The sequence below is a fragment of the Oncorhynchus nerka genome, linkage group LG20 (assembly GCF_034236695.1).
Source record: "Oncorhynchus nerka isolate Pitt River linkage group LG20, Oner_Uvic_2.0, whole genome shotgun sequence".
Lineage (NCBI taxonomy): Eukaryota > Metazoa > Chordata > Actinopteri > Salmoniformes > Salmonidae > Oncorhynchus > Oncorhynchus nerka.
This window is the reverse complement of record NC_088415.1, coordinates 24,085,421-24,100,546: the sequence shown is the minus strand read 5'-3', so window position 1 is coordinate 24,100,546 and position 15,126 is coordinate 24,085,421. Positions and strand designations below refer to the sequence as shown.

Here is a 15,126-nt window from a genome sequence, read left to right as displayed (position 1 = left end):
CAGCATTCTGCAGCGATATGCCATCCCATCTGGTTTGTGCTTAGTGGGACTATCATTTGTTTTTGAACAGGACAATGACCCAACATACCTTCAGGCTGTGTAAGGGCTACAAATATAAAATATATTTAGATTTGTTTAACACTTTTTTGGTTACTACATGATTCCATATGTGTTATTTCATAGTTTTGATGTCTTCACTGTTATTCTACAATGTAGAAACCCTTGAATGAGTAGGTGTGTCCAAACTTTTGACTGATACTGTAAGTATTCAGACACTTTGCTATGAGACTTGAAATTGAGCTCAGGTGCATCCTGTTTCCATTGATTGATCATCCTTGAGATGTTTCTACAACTTGGAGTCCATCTGTGGTAAAATCAATTGATTGGACATGATTTGGAAAGGCACACAACTGTCTATATAATGATTAACAACTCATGGTGTAATTGTAACAACATACAGGAACTCAAGTCATTTAGTTCACCTGACCTAGAATGCAGACCATATTATCTCCCACGAGAATTCTATTCCGTTATTGTCACAGCCGTGTATATCCCCCTCGAGCCGATACCATGACGGCCCTCAAGGAACTTCACTGGACTTTATGCAAACTGGAAACCATATATCCTGAGGCTGCATTTATTGTAGCTGGGGACTTAACAAAGCTAATTTAAGAACAAGGCTATTTCAATTCTATCAGCATATCGTCTGTAGCACTCAAGCTGAAAAAACGCAGGACCACTGACCCTCCTTTCGGCAAATCTGACCACGACTCCATTTTGCTCCTCCCTTCCTATAGGCAGAATCTCAAACTTGAAGTACCCGTGCTAAGTGCTACTCAACGCTGGTCTGACAAATCAGAATCAACGTTTCAAGATTGTTTTGATCACGTGGACTGGGATGTTTCGGGTAGCCACAGAGAATAATATTGACGTATATGCTGACACGTTGAGTGTGTTTATAAGGAAGTGTATAGGAGATGTTGTACCCACTGTGACTATTAAAACCTACCCTAACCAGAACCGTGGATAGATGGCGGCATTCGCGCAAAACTGAAAGCATGAACCACTGCATTTAACCATGGAAAGGTGACTGGGAATATGGCTGTATACAAACAGTGCGGTTATTCCCTCCGCAAGGCAATCATACAAGCAAAATGTGATTATAGAGACAAAGTGGAGTCGCAATTCAAAGGCTCAGACACGAGATGTATGTGGCAGGGTCTACAGACTATCACAGGCTGCAAAAGGAAAACGAGCCACGTCACGGAAACCGACGTCTTGCTTCCAGACAAACTAAACACTTTCTTTGCCCGCTTTGAGGATAATAAAGTGCCACTGACGCGGCCCGCTACCAAGGACTGTGGGCTTTCCTTCTCCGTGGCCGACATGAGTAAGACATTTAAATGTATTAACCCTCGCGAGGCTGCCGGCCCAGACAGCATCCCTAGCCGCGTCCTCAGGGCATGCGCAGACCAGCTGCCTGGTGTGTTTATGGACATAGGCAATCTCTCCCTATCCCAGTCTGCTGTCCCCACATGCTTCAAGATGGCTTGGGGGTATATCTGTTAAGAAACCTTTTGGACCTAGACTTGGTGCTCCGGTACCGCTTTTTAGCGGCAGGGACTGGGAGACTATTCAGGATCAAGGGAAAGATTAACGGAGCAGAAAGACCCCTTGATGAAAACCTGCTCCAGAGAGCTCTGGACATCAGACTGGGGCAAAGGTTCACCATACAACAGGACAACGACCCTAACCACACAGCCAAGACAACGCAGGAGAGGCTTTGCGACAAGTCTCTGAATGTCCTTGAGTGGCCCAACCAGAGCCCCGTCTTGAAACCGATCGAAACATCTCTGGAGAGACCTGAAAATAGCTGTGCAGTGACGTGCCCCATCCAACCTGACAGAGCTAGAGAGGATCTGCAGAGAAGAATGGGAGAAACTCCCCAAATACAGGTGTGCCAAACTTATAGTGTCATACCCAATAATACTCGAGGCTGTAATTGCTGCCAAAGGTGCTTCAACAAAGTACTGAGTGCAGAGTCTGAATACTGTAAAATTTCAGTCTATTTTTATACATTTTGAAAAATGTTGAAAATGTTGCTTAGTCGTTATGGGGTATTGTTTGTAGATTGATGAGAATAAAACAAAATCCATTATAATCAGGGTGCACATGGGCGGGGTCCCAGGTCTCCTCCGAGCGCTTAAACCATTCGTCCACCGCAGGAGCTTCGATCTGGCTCTGATGCCAAGGTGCCAGAACCGGCTGATACGCCAGTATGCACTGGAAGGGAGAGAGGTTAGTGGAGGAGTGGCGAAGTGAGTTTTGGGCCATCTCTGCCCAGGTGATGAACGCCGCCCACTCCCACAGCCGGTCCTGGCAATATGACCGCAGAAACCTACCCACATCCTGGTTTACTCTCTCCACCTGCCCATTACTCTCGGGGTGAAAACCTGAGGTAAGGCTGACCGAGAACCCCCAGACGTTCCAGGAACCCTCTCCAGACCCTGTACATGAACTGGGGACCCCGATCAAAGACTATGTCCTCAGGTAACCCGTAGTGCCGGAAGACGTGAGTGAACAGGGCCTCCGCAGTCTGTAGGGCTGTAGGGAGACCGGGCAAAGGGATGAGACTGCAGGACTTAGAAAAACAATCCAAAACGACCAGGATGGTGGTGTTGCCCTGTGAGGGAGGAAGATCCGTCAGGAAGTCCACCGACAGGTGCAACCATGTAACCTCCCTCTGGGCAGGTGCCTGGGAGCCTTGCACTGGGTGCACACAGAGCAGGAGGAAACATAAACCCTCTCGTCCTTGGCCAAGGTGGACCACCAGTACCCACTAAGGCAACGCACTGTCCGACCGATGCCAGGGTGACCAGAGGGGGGTGACGTGTGGGCCCAATAGATCACATGGTCGCGGACAGCAGACGGAACGTACAGGCGCCCAGCTGAACACTGGGGGGGGAGTGGGCTCTGTGCGTAATGCCCGCTCGATGTCCGCGTCCAGCTCCCACACCACCGATGCCACCAGGCAAGAGGCCGGAAGTATGGGAGTGTGATCCATGGACCGCTCCTCTGTGTCATGCATCCGGCACAGTGCATCTGCCTTAGCATTCTGGGAACCTGGTCTTTTAGGACAGGGTGAAAACAAAACGGGTAAAGAACATGGCCCACCTTGCCTGGCGAGGGTTCAGTCTCCTCGCCGCCCTGATGTACTCCAGATTGCAGTGGTCATTCCAGATGAGAAATGTCTCCACGCCTTCAGAGCCTTGACAACAGCCAACAGCTCCCGGTCCCCCTGTGAGCTGTATCAGTGGTCTTGTATGTCTTCCATTTCCTTGCCCGGGAGGTGTGTTTGGGATCATTGTCATGCTGAAAGACCTAGCCACGTTTCATCTTCAATGCCCTTGCTGATGGTAGGCTTTGTTACTTTGGTCCCAGCTCTCTGCAGGTCATTCACTAGGTCTCCCGTGTGGTTCTGGGATTTTTGCTCACCGTTCTTGTGATCATTTTGACCCCAAGGGGTGAGATCTTGCGTGGAGCCCCAGATCGAGGGAGATTATCAGTGGTCTTGTATGTCTTCCATTTCCTAATAATTGCTTCCACAGTTGATTTCTTCAAACCAAGCTGCTTACCTATTGCAGATTCAGTCTTCCCAGCCTGGTGCAGGTCTATAATTTTGTTTCTGGTGTCCTTTGACAGCTCTTTGGTCTTGGCCATAGTGGAGTTTGGAGTGTGACTGTTTGAGGTTGTGGACAGGTGTCTTTTATACTGATAACCCCCCCTTAAAAGATTTAGATGCACTATTGTAAAGTGGCTGTTCCACTGGATGTCTTAAGGTGAACGCACCAATTTGTAAGTCGCTCTGGATAAGAGCATCTGCTAAATGACTTAAATGTAAATGATAACAAGTTCAAACAGGTGCCATTAATACAGGTAACGAGTGGAGGACAGAGGAGCCTCTTAAAGAAGAAGTTTAAGAGGTCTGTGAGAGCCAGAACAAGTCTGTGAGAGCCAGAAATCTTGCTTGTTTGTAGGTGACCAAATACTTATTTTCCACCATAATTTGCAAATAAATTCATTAAAAATCCTACAATGTGATTTTCTGGATTTTTTTATTTTAATTTTGTCTGTCATAGTTGAAGTGTACCTATGATGAAAATTACAGGCCTCTCTCATCTTTTTAAGTGGGAGAATTTGCACAATTGGTGGCTGACTAAATACTTTTTTGCCCCACTGTATGATTGACACATTGGTGCAGTTCACCCCTTACCTTGATACATTGTAGACTCCTATGATGCCATGTTTAAGAGCAGATTCACATCTAACACTATACAACCTAACACCACACGCTATATAACGCTGTACAATATTTTCGAAATTGTGGTAGAAAGTAAGATTACCTTATTTCACTTGGCTTAATTGGGGGGGAAACATTCTGGTTTCGGTAGATTGAAGTGAGGTACATTGAGTATGCAGACTTAACCAGAGCAATACCCAATTAAAATATCTGATTAGCCCAGAGGAGGCACACATGTTTAAAGCCACAGTTTTCAGTATTGATTTATGGTAAACTGAGGGATAAGGTTGGAGACATGTAGACAGAGCTGTGGATGCACGGATGGGCAGTCGATGATAGTTTTAAACACATTTAAAGCTGTACATTGCTTTCAAACAAACATAAACAATGCACTAATACAGGCTTAGTTATTGGTACCAAACTTGCATACAAGTTGGAGTTACCTTTGCAGTTCAAGTTCCCTGTGAAGAATGGATTTGTAGATGGAAGAGGAAAAGGATATTGATAACTACAAAGTTGAAATATGTCTGAAATCATGCCATGTGTTGATGAAATTAGTAACCAGTGTTGTGGCTGACCTTCCTGATATCCACTCTAGCACAGGTGGGATTGTTAAGAAAAGCATAGCAATATCATAGTTCCATAGTCTTAACGTGTGCACGGTGACCGTGGTAGAGCTGTATGCCCTCCATACCTGTGCATATCTAATTCCTGGTCACACATGTACTTTGATGTCACGCCCTGACCTTAGAGAGGCTTTTCATGTCTCTATTTTGGTTTGGTCAGGGTGTGACTTGGGTGGGCATTCTATGTTCTGTTTTCTATGTTTTTGTATTTCTATGTTTTGGCCGGGTATGGTTCTCAATCAGGGACAGCTGTCTATCGTTGTCTCTGATTGGGAATCATACTTAGGCAGCTTTCTCCTTTTGTCATTGAGGGAAGTTGTCTGTGTTAGGGGCACTATTGCCCTTGTAAGCGGTACGGTCGTTTTTGTTATTTATTGTTTTGTTGGCGACATTTGACTAAATAAAAGAAAATGTACGCTCATCACGCTTAGCTTTGGTCCACTTATTCTTTCCAGGGAGACGCCCGTGACATTAGACCAGTGACCCATGACTCAAGATATAGTGAGTGCAATCTAGGAAAATTGTCTTAGACACAGTATACACAAACATACAAATTATTTTGGTGGAGTTTCCCTTTAACCTAACCCTTGTACCTAAACAATATCAACCCCCATTCCTAACCTTAAGTTTTCGTTCTGCCACTTCCTTTTGACATAGTTTAAAAACCCATGTATGGAATGCTTGCTTCAACAAGGGGAATACATGTGTAGAGTAGGTGTACATTAAGTTCCTAAAATGTGTGGTCTTTCTGATCTTTTAAATAATTGATTGTGCCTCTCTCAGGTTGGATACCCTTTAACCCTGATGGCACCCCGAACAACATCACCCAGGTCAACAAAAGCCAGGCTAACATCCCTCAGGCCAATGACAGTCAGGCCTCCGTCACCCAGGCCAACGTCACCCAGGCCAACATCACCCAGGCAGACGTCACCCAGGCAAACTACAGGCAGACTGACGTGTCCCAGGCCAACGTCACCCAGGCAAACTACAGGCAGACCGACGTGTCCCAGGCCAACGACAACCAGGCCAACGTCTCCCAGGTGAACAATAGCCCAGACAACATCACACTCAGATACCCCCCCATGACTCCGGACAGCCCGGATGACACTGTCACCCTGAACTCAATCTCAGTTGACTCCCTATCCCCCCCGACAAAGGGAGGAAGAAGGATGAAGAAGACATGAATGTTTAGTGCCTTGGAGCATTTTCACAAATCCACATCTGATTCTGATCTTTGTGTTTAGTACCTTTATTGGCACTAAAATATGTAAATTAAAAATGAAACAAAGTCTTGCTCTAACAAATCTTGGTAGCTGCCTGAGGTGGGTGTAGGAACAGTGAAAATATATTAAGATGACGTTTTTAGATCAGAAGTAGTTGAGTACATAAGGCTCCGTAACTGCAACAGAGTGATACTTCTGAAGATGTAAGATAAGTTGGGCAGTATGTGAAGGTGCACTCAAGAACAGTATTTCCCTCCCTTGTCTGTCTCTGATAGCTGTCTCCCCTTCTCTTGGCTCTTTGAACTCTGTGGCTCATTCAATGCCTCAGCTAGCCTCACAGTTGCATTCCCAAGCAGGAAATCTGTAGATGATTGGTGTTTGTAGTTAAGGTCATCTTGTCTTTTTGTAGTTGAAAGGGAACTTAGTCATTCTGCTTTTGATATTGCAGTGTGCACAATGGAGTATGGCCAGTGAAGTCCGTGATCGGGGAAAGGTTGGGCCAGGCAAGGCACAGAAAGAGAAAATAAATGTGATCGTCTAACCTACTGTACGTATTATTGAAGATCATTGGCTGTTTATAAGAAAAATCACAATATCCCATGATTAGGACCTTGTGTTTTGTGCAATCATTTCACATAGCCTGAGGATGGTTTAAATAAAGGTACAAGTACAGGCATTTCACATGATTTCACAAAACACAGGGTCGTACCCATGATTTCCCAATAGCAGTGGTACATAAAGGTGACGGACCCCATACACTTTCCACAAATTCCTCGTTTTGCCAAGTTCTCCATATGGTACATTGCTCTCCGTTACTGTTTTTTGTATGGTCATTAGCAGGGTATACATGAGGCCAATTTTAGCTTCAAGACACAGGCAAAAAATGAAATAATATATTGTGCTGATTCATTGGTATATTGAACCATATCGCACGCCGTAGTTTAAAAACTCAGTGTGGATAGTGTTAACAATAACATTTTGGGATTCTGCCATCTATGCACCTTCCCCATTGTATCTCAGCTTATACATTTGATTAATTTATGTTTTTTTCTTTGCAGTGGGATGACGTTTGGCCAATTTGCTGTAGTGGTGGCGACTACAGTAGTAATGGTGGTAGTAATGGCATATAGTCCACTTAAATATTTTGTCTTGCCCATTCACCCTCCGAATGGCACACATACACAATCCATGTCTCAAGGCTTAAAAATCCTCCCCTTTAACAAGTGACATCAATAAGGGATCATAGCTTTAACCTGGTCAGTCTGTCATGGAAAGAGCAGGTGTTCTTGATGTTTTGTACACTCAGTGTGTACACAATGACTCTACAAGAATATACATGAAAAATGTCATGAGGTAAGTACAATTACATATGTCTGCCTCACTCTCAGAGAAAAAAGTAGCACTGCAAGGTTTTACACAGTCAAATGTGACAAACAAAGAACTGTACAAATAATATATTTGTGACATGAATATTTAAAAATAAATATATTTAAACATTTATCAATAGAATAATATGACAGTACAATAATATGAGATATAGGGTCTGGTCAAAAGTAGTGCACTTGGGAATAGGGTGCCATTTGGGATGAGACCTAACTCTAACCAAACACTATCGCATGAAGCCAGATTTATGATGATTTGAATTTGTATGTTAATATACGGGACACAAACATATTCCAACTAAACAATGGATATAAGGTGTTTTGCAACTAACCAGTATAAAATCTAGGAATGAGTTATATTTTACAAACACATAAAGGTACCCACAAGCATAATATTTCTGATGGAAATAAACTCTTCAATTGTTGACCACCGTATTCCCTCCTTAGGTTTTATTACGCCATTGTTTATAAACACCAAAGAAAGCTCAATCATATGTTTAACATTGTGTGGAAGTCATGGACTTTCAGTCCTTACATCTAAAGTGCTGTTTAAGAATTTAAGAGGGCTTACATTTTCCCAGGACCATCCTTCCTCTGTAGCCAAAAATAAGTGTCTGGGGCTGAGCGGTACAGAGAATTTAATTAAATGAGTCCCCCTTAAATGAAAGGGTGGTACTGTGGGGGACAGATTCACAGCTGCATGGAGTGGGCTTTTGGTGAAGGTAGATGGTATGACAGCTGTCTTCTGAAGCAACTCTTCCTGCTCTCAGGAAGGGAACCTGAACTGCACTTGTCTATTACATAGTAAGAAAAACAACAAACAAAAAACAAAAAGCCTAATAAAATCTATTGAAGCCATAGTAAGCCATCTGTAATGAATGTATGTACATGTAAAAGACAGTTATTTGAAATGTCAACTACGCACAAAAAACAAATAACAATGTAAAAACTATGGTAACTCATAAAAGCTCAAGGCAACGAAACAACATCAGTATAATTAAAAGGCACTGTAGTACCTAGGTTGCTCCCTCTTCTGCCTCCTCTTCATCATCACCACTGCTAATGTAGTCATATCCCTTCTGTTCCTCCTCATCCCCATCTAAAAGAAGAGAGGAGTTCAGACCCAAAGCAGTCTTGCAAAGCAGTCTTGAACATTTGCCTGAGTAACTTAAGCCTCCCCCAAATTTCTGCGAGTCTCAGTAGACCTGTGTGTCCTTCTGCAGAATGTCCTGTACTATAGGTACGAAAGAAAGACATCAAATTATTAACATACAGATACAAAATCACAAGATTGATCAAATAAATACATTAACTTGGTGGGAATTGACAGAACAATATCGGGATTTGTGTGAAATCAAACTAGCTGAAAAATGGTGGGTATGAGAGGAACCTGCCATCACTTGAAATCTGGGTCCTAAGGACCAACGCAAAGCTGTTCAGAGAGGAACAGTGCTGGGCCATCTCCCTAACCAGAATTGTTTTCTCCCCCAAGGAGCATGCTCCGCACGTGCTGATCGTGGACCTTTTTCTTGGTCAGGGTTGTAACAGATGATCCTGGAACAATTACAACCACATGAATTATGTATGGCCCAAAGAAAACTCCAGCATTCGCTAATTACATTTCAAACACGTACAACTGCTATGGATTTCCCAAGGCCAGATCTGCACTTAGGAACCACTCTCAGGATCAACCAGATTCCCCTCAACGATTTTAGGGAGTGCGCACAGGTGTCTATTCTGTGTTGAGAGGTTAACAAAGAAATATGTACACCTATATCAAATCAAAATCAAATCATATGCACGTGTTTACCAGATGTTATTGTGGGTGTAGCAAAATGCTTGCGATTTTAGCTCCAACAGTGCAGAAATATCTAACAATTTCCCAGCAATACAACACATCTAAAGTAAAGGAATGGAATTAAGAATATATAAATAGTTGGATAAGAAATGTCTGTCCCGTTCATATAAAGGATTGGGAGACATGCAGGAATGTGTAACAGTTTGTTCTATTACTACCCAAATTACAGCATGCCCTGTTAACTTCTTCGATATAGGGGGCGCTCTTTTAATTTTTGGATAAAAAAACGTTCCCGTTTTAAACAAGATATTTTGTCACGAAAAGATGCTCGACTATGCATATAATTGACAGCTTTGGAAAGAAAACACTCTGACGTTTCCAAAACTGCAAAGATATTATCTGTGAGTGCCACAGAACTGATGCTACAGGCGAAACCAAGATGAAATTTCAAACAGGAAATGCCCCAGATTTTGAAGGCGCTGTGTTCCAATGTCTCCTTATATGGCTGTGAATGCGCAAGGAATGAGCCTACACTTTCTGTCGTTTCCCCAAGGTGTCTGCAGCATTGTGACGTATTTGTAGGCATATCATTGGAAGATTGACCATAAGAGACTACATTTACCAGGTGCTCGCTTTCCGGGTTGGAGCGAGCGGTCGCATCTGCACTCGGTCCGCAGGTAGTATTACATTTCATTACATTTCATTATAGTACAACGGTTTGATTTGTCTAATCTTAGCAATTTCTTCTTAGCTAGCTACATAGCCGTCTTTGTTTCATAGATAATTGCGTAATTATCGTATTTCGTCGTCCTAACGCAGTCTACACTGCCCTGCAGCTAGCCAGCTAGCTAACGTCCACCGTTAGCTAGTCCACCGTCTACCGATTAGCAGCACAACTATTACACTCAACTGAACGACTTGATTAGTGTAGTGTTAGCTAGCTACATAGTTGTCTTTGCTGTCTTCGTATCCAAGATAATTGTGTAGTTTAGAGTGTGTAGTTTTAGAGTGATTATCTTAATTTACCGAGGTTAGCTAGCCAGCTATTTGTCGTCCTTAACGTAGGAGACACTGCTAGCTAGCCAACAGCTAGCCAACGTCTACCGAACAGAACTTCCGCACTCAACAATCCGGTCGCATTTCGCTTCGCTCCACAGGTAGTATCACATTTTTTATTTCATTTCATTACAGTACAACGGCTTGATTTGTTTGATCGTAGCTAGCTACATAGCTAGCTACATAGCCGTCTTTGTATCAAAGATAATTGTGTAGTCTTGAGCGATTTCCTAGGTTAGCTAGCCAGCTATTGTCGTTCTTTTAACGCAACGTAACGTAATCAACACTGCTAGCTAGCCAGCTAGCCCCGAATAGCAGCACAGTAGCACAGTAGAAACTATTCCACTCAACGGAACGACTTGATTAGTGTAGTGTCAACAACGCAGACACTGCCAGCTAGCCTACATAGTCAACAACGCAGCCTCTGCCAGCTAGCCTACTTCAGCAGTACTGTATCATTTTAATCATTTTAGTCAATAAGATTCTTGCTACGTAAGCTTAACTTTCTGAACACTCGAGACGTGTAGTCCACTTGTCATTCCAATCTCCTTTGCATTAGCGTAGCCTCTTGTGTAGCCTGTCAACTATGTGTCTGTCTATCCCTGTTCTCTCCTCTCTGCACAGACCATACAAACGCTCCACACCGCGTGGCCGCGGCCACCCTAATCTGGTGGTCCCAGCGCACGACCCACGTGGAGTTCCAGGTCTCCGGTAGCCTCTGGAACTGCCGATCTGCGGCCAACAAGGCAGAGTTCATCTCAGCCTATGCCTCCCTCCAGTCCCTCGACTTCTTGGCACTGACGGAAACATGGATCACCACAGACAACACTGCTACTCCTACTGCTCTCTCTTCGTCTGCCCACGTGTTCTCGCACACCCCGAGAGCTTCTGGTCAGCGGGGTGGTGGCACCGGGATCCTCATCTCTCCCAAGTGGTCATTCTCTCTTTCTCCCCTTACCCATCTGTCTATCGCCTCCTTTGAATTCCATGCTGTCACAGTTACCAGCCCTTTCAAGCTTAACATCCTTATCATTTATCGCCCTCCAGGTTCCCTCGGAGAGTTCATCAATGAGCTTGATGCCTTGATAAGCTCCTTTCCTGAGGACGGCTCACCTCTCACAGTTCTGGGCGACTTTAACCTCCCCACGTCTACCTTTGACTCATTCCTCTCTGCCTCCTTCTTTCCACTCCTCTCCTCTTTTGATCTCACCTCTCACCTTCCCCCTACTCACAAGGCAGGAAATACGCTCGACCTCATCTTTACTAGATGCTGTTCTTCCACTAACCTCATTGCAACTCCCCTCCAAGTCTCCGACCACTACCTTGTATCCTTTTCCCTCTCGCTCTCATCCAACACTTCCCACACTGCCCCTACTGGATGGTATCGCGCCGTCCCAACCTTCGCTCTCTCTCCCCGCTACTCTCTCCTCTTCCATCCTATCATCTCTTCCCTCTGCTCAAACCTTCTCCAACCTATCTCCTGATTCTGCCTCCTCAACCCTCCTCTCCTCCCTTTCTGCATCCTTTGACTCTCTATGTCCCCTATCCTCCAGGCCGGCTCGGTCCTCCCCTCCCGCTCCGTGGCTCGACGACTCATTGCGAGCTCACAGAACAGGGCTCCGGGCAGCCGAGCGGAAATGGAGGAAAACTCGCCTCCCTGCGGACCTGACATCCTTTCACTCCCTCCTCTCTACATTTTCCTCTTCTCTCTCTGCTGCTAAAGCCACTTTCTACCACTCTAAATTCCAAGCATCTGCCTCTAACCCTAGGAAGCTCTTTGCAACCTTCTCCTCCCTCCTGAATCCTCCTCCCCCCTCCTCCCTCTCTGCAGATGACTTCGTCAACCATTTTGAAAAGGAGGTCGACGACATCCGATCCTCGTTTGCTAAGTCAAACGACACCGCTGGTTCTGCTCACACTGCCCTACCCTGTGCTCTGACCTCTTTCTCCCCTCTCGCTCAAGATGAAATCTCGCGTCTTGTGACGGCCGGCCGCCCAACAACCTGCCCACTTGACCCTATCCCCTCCTCTCTTCTCCAGACCATTTCCGGAGACTTTCTCCCTTACCTCACCTCGCTCATCAACTCATCCCTGACCTCTGGCTACGTCCCTTCCGTCTTCAAGAGAGCGAGAGTTGCACCCCTTCTGAAAAAACCTACACTCGATCCCTCCGATGTCAACAACTACAGACCAGTATCCCTTCTTTCTTTTCTCTCCAAAACTCTTGAACGTGCCGTCCTTGGCCAGCTCTCCCGCTATCTCTCTCAGAATGACCTTCTTGATCCAAATCAGTCAGGTTTCAAGACTAGTCATTCAACTGAGACTGCTCTTCTCTGTATCACGGAGGCGCTCCGCACTGCTAAAGCTAACTCTCTCTCCTCTGCTCTCATCCTTCTAGACCTATCGGCTGCCTTCGATACTGTGAACCATCAGATCCTCCTCTCCACCCTCTCCGAGTTGGGCATCTCCGGCGCGGCCCACGCTTGGATTGCGTCCTACCTGACAGGTCGCTCCTACCAGGGGCGTGGCGAGAATCCGTCTCCACACCACGTGCTCTCACCACTGGTGTCCCCAGGGCTCTGTTCTAGGCCCTCTCCTATTCTCGCTATACACCAAGTCACTTGGCTCTGTCATAACCTCACATGGTCTCTCCTATCATTGCTATGCAGACGACACACAATTAATCTTCTCCTTTCCCCCTTCTGATGACCAGGTGGCGAATCGCATCTCTGCATGTCTGGCAGACATATCAGTGTGGATGACGGATCACCACCTCAAGCTGAACCTCGGCAAGACGGAGCTGCTCTTCCTCCCGGGGAAGGACTGCCCGTTCCATGATCTCGCCATCACGGTTGACAACTCCATTGTGTCCTCCTCCCAGAGCACTAAGAACCTTGGCGTGATCCTGGACAACACCCTGTCGTTCTCAACTAACATCAAGGCGGTGGCCCGTTCCTGTAGGTTCATGCTCTACAACATCCGCAGAGCACGACCCTGCCTCACACAGGAAGCGGCGCAGGTCCTAATCCAGGCACTTGTCATCTCCCGTCTGGATTACTGCAACTCGCTGTTGGCTGGGCTCCTGCCTGTGCCATTAAACCCCTACAACTCATCCAGAACGCCGCAGCCCGTCTGGTGTTCAACCTTCCCAAGTTCTCTCACGTCACCCCGCTCCTCCGCTCTCTCCACTGGCTTCCAGTTGAAGCTCGCATCCGCTACAAGACCATGGTGCTTGCCTACGGAGCTGTGAGGGGAACGGCACCTCAGTACCTCCAGGCTCTGATCAGGCCCTACACCCAAACAAGGGCACTGCGTTCATCCACCTCTGGCCTGCTCGCCTCCCTACCACTGAGGAAGTACAGTTCCCGCTCAGCCCAGTCAAAACTGTTCGCTGCTCTGGCCCCCCAATGGTGGAACAAACTCCCTCACGACGCCAGGACAGCGGAGTCAATCACCACCTTCCGGAGACACCTGAAACCCCATCTCTTTAAGGAATACCTAGGATAGGATAAAGTAATCCCTCTCACCCCCTTAAAAGATTTAGATGCACTACTGTTCCACTGGATGTCATAAGGTGAATGCACCAATTTGTAAGTCGCTCTGGATAAGAGCGTCTACTAAATGACTTAAATGTAAATGTAAATGTTTGTGTCCTCCGTTGCAATTATTGCGTAATCTCCAGCTGCGTGCATTTTTCCATTTGCTTCAGAGGAGAAACCCAACTGCCACGAATGACTTATCATCGAATAGATATGTGAAAAACACCTTGAGGATTGATTCTAAACAACGTTTGCCATGTTTCTGTCGATATTTTGGAGTTAATTTGGAAAAAAGTTTGGCGTTGTAATGACTGAATTTTCAGGGTTTTTTCTTAGCCAAACGTGATGAACAAAACGGAGTGATTTCTCCTACACAAATAATCTTTTTGGAAACACTGAACATTTGCTATCTAACTGAGAGTCTCCTCATTGAAAACATCTGAAGTTCTTCAAAGGTAAATGATTTTATTTGAATGCTTTTCTTGTTTTTGTGAAAATGTTGCCTGCTGAATGCTAGGCTTAATGCTATGCTAGCTATCAATACTCTTACACAAATGCTTATGTAGCTATGGTTGAAAAGCATATTTTGAAAATCTGAGATGACAGTGTTGTTAACAAAAGGCTAAGCTTGTGAGCCAATATATTTATTTCATTTCATTTGCGATTTTCATGAATAGTTAACGTTGCGTTATGCTAATGAGCTTGAGGCTATGATTACGCTCCCGGATACGGGATTGCTCGACGCAAAAAGTTAAGGCACGGGACAAAGACCAAACAAACACGTATACAAAACACAGAGTTGAGACCCAAACAAAAGAGTGAGGAGTACCTTGAAAAAATACACGGGACGAGACCTGAAAACACAAGCGTACAATGATACAATACGGGACGAGACCCGTAATCATCTGCACACTACAAGCGACACGAAAGCCTAAACAACAAGGCACATGTACTCACATGACCAACGGACATGCGAACAATAATCAACAGCCCAATGGTGAACCAAAGGCACATTTATACAAATATAAATCAGTGAGGAAATGGGGACCAGGTGTGTGCGTAATGGCACAGTTCAGTGCCTAGAGGCCGGTGATGTAGACCTCCGAAACTGGTGCACGGAATGAGCAACAGTACCAAGGGTTCTGTGACGATCTCAGAGCGGCATAGACTAAGATACAGTAGACTAGAATAGAATACAGTAT

The 15,126-nt window shown here is 45.3% G+C and overlaps 1 long non-coding RNA gene across 1 annotated transcript in view; it reads left to right on the top strand.

Moving 5' to 3' along the window:
• LOC115102110 (uncharacterized) overlaps positions 1–15,126 on the top strand; it is a 42,143-nt gene that overhangs the window by 4,932 nt on the left and 22,085 nt on the right. Inside the window, exon 2 of the long non-coding RNA XR_003859405.2 lies at positions 5,710–5,966. This is a non-coding gene — a long non-coding RNA (uncharacterized LOC115102110). The remainder of the gene's footprint in view (positions 1–5,709; positions 5,967–15,126) is intronic.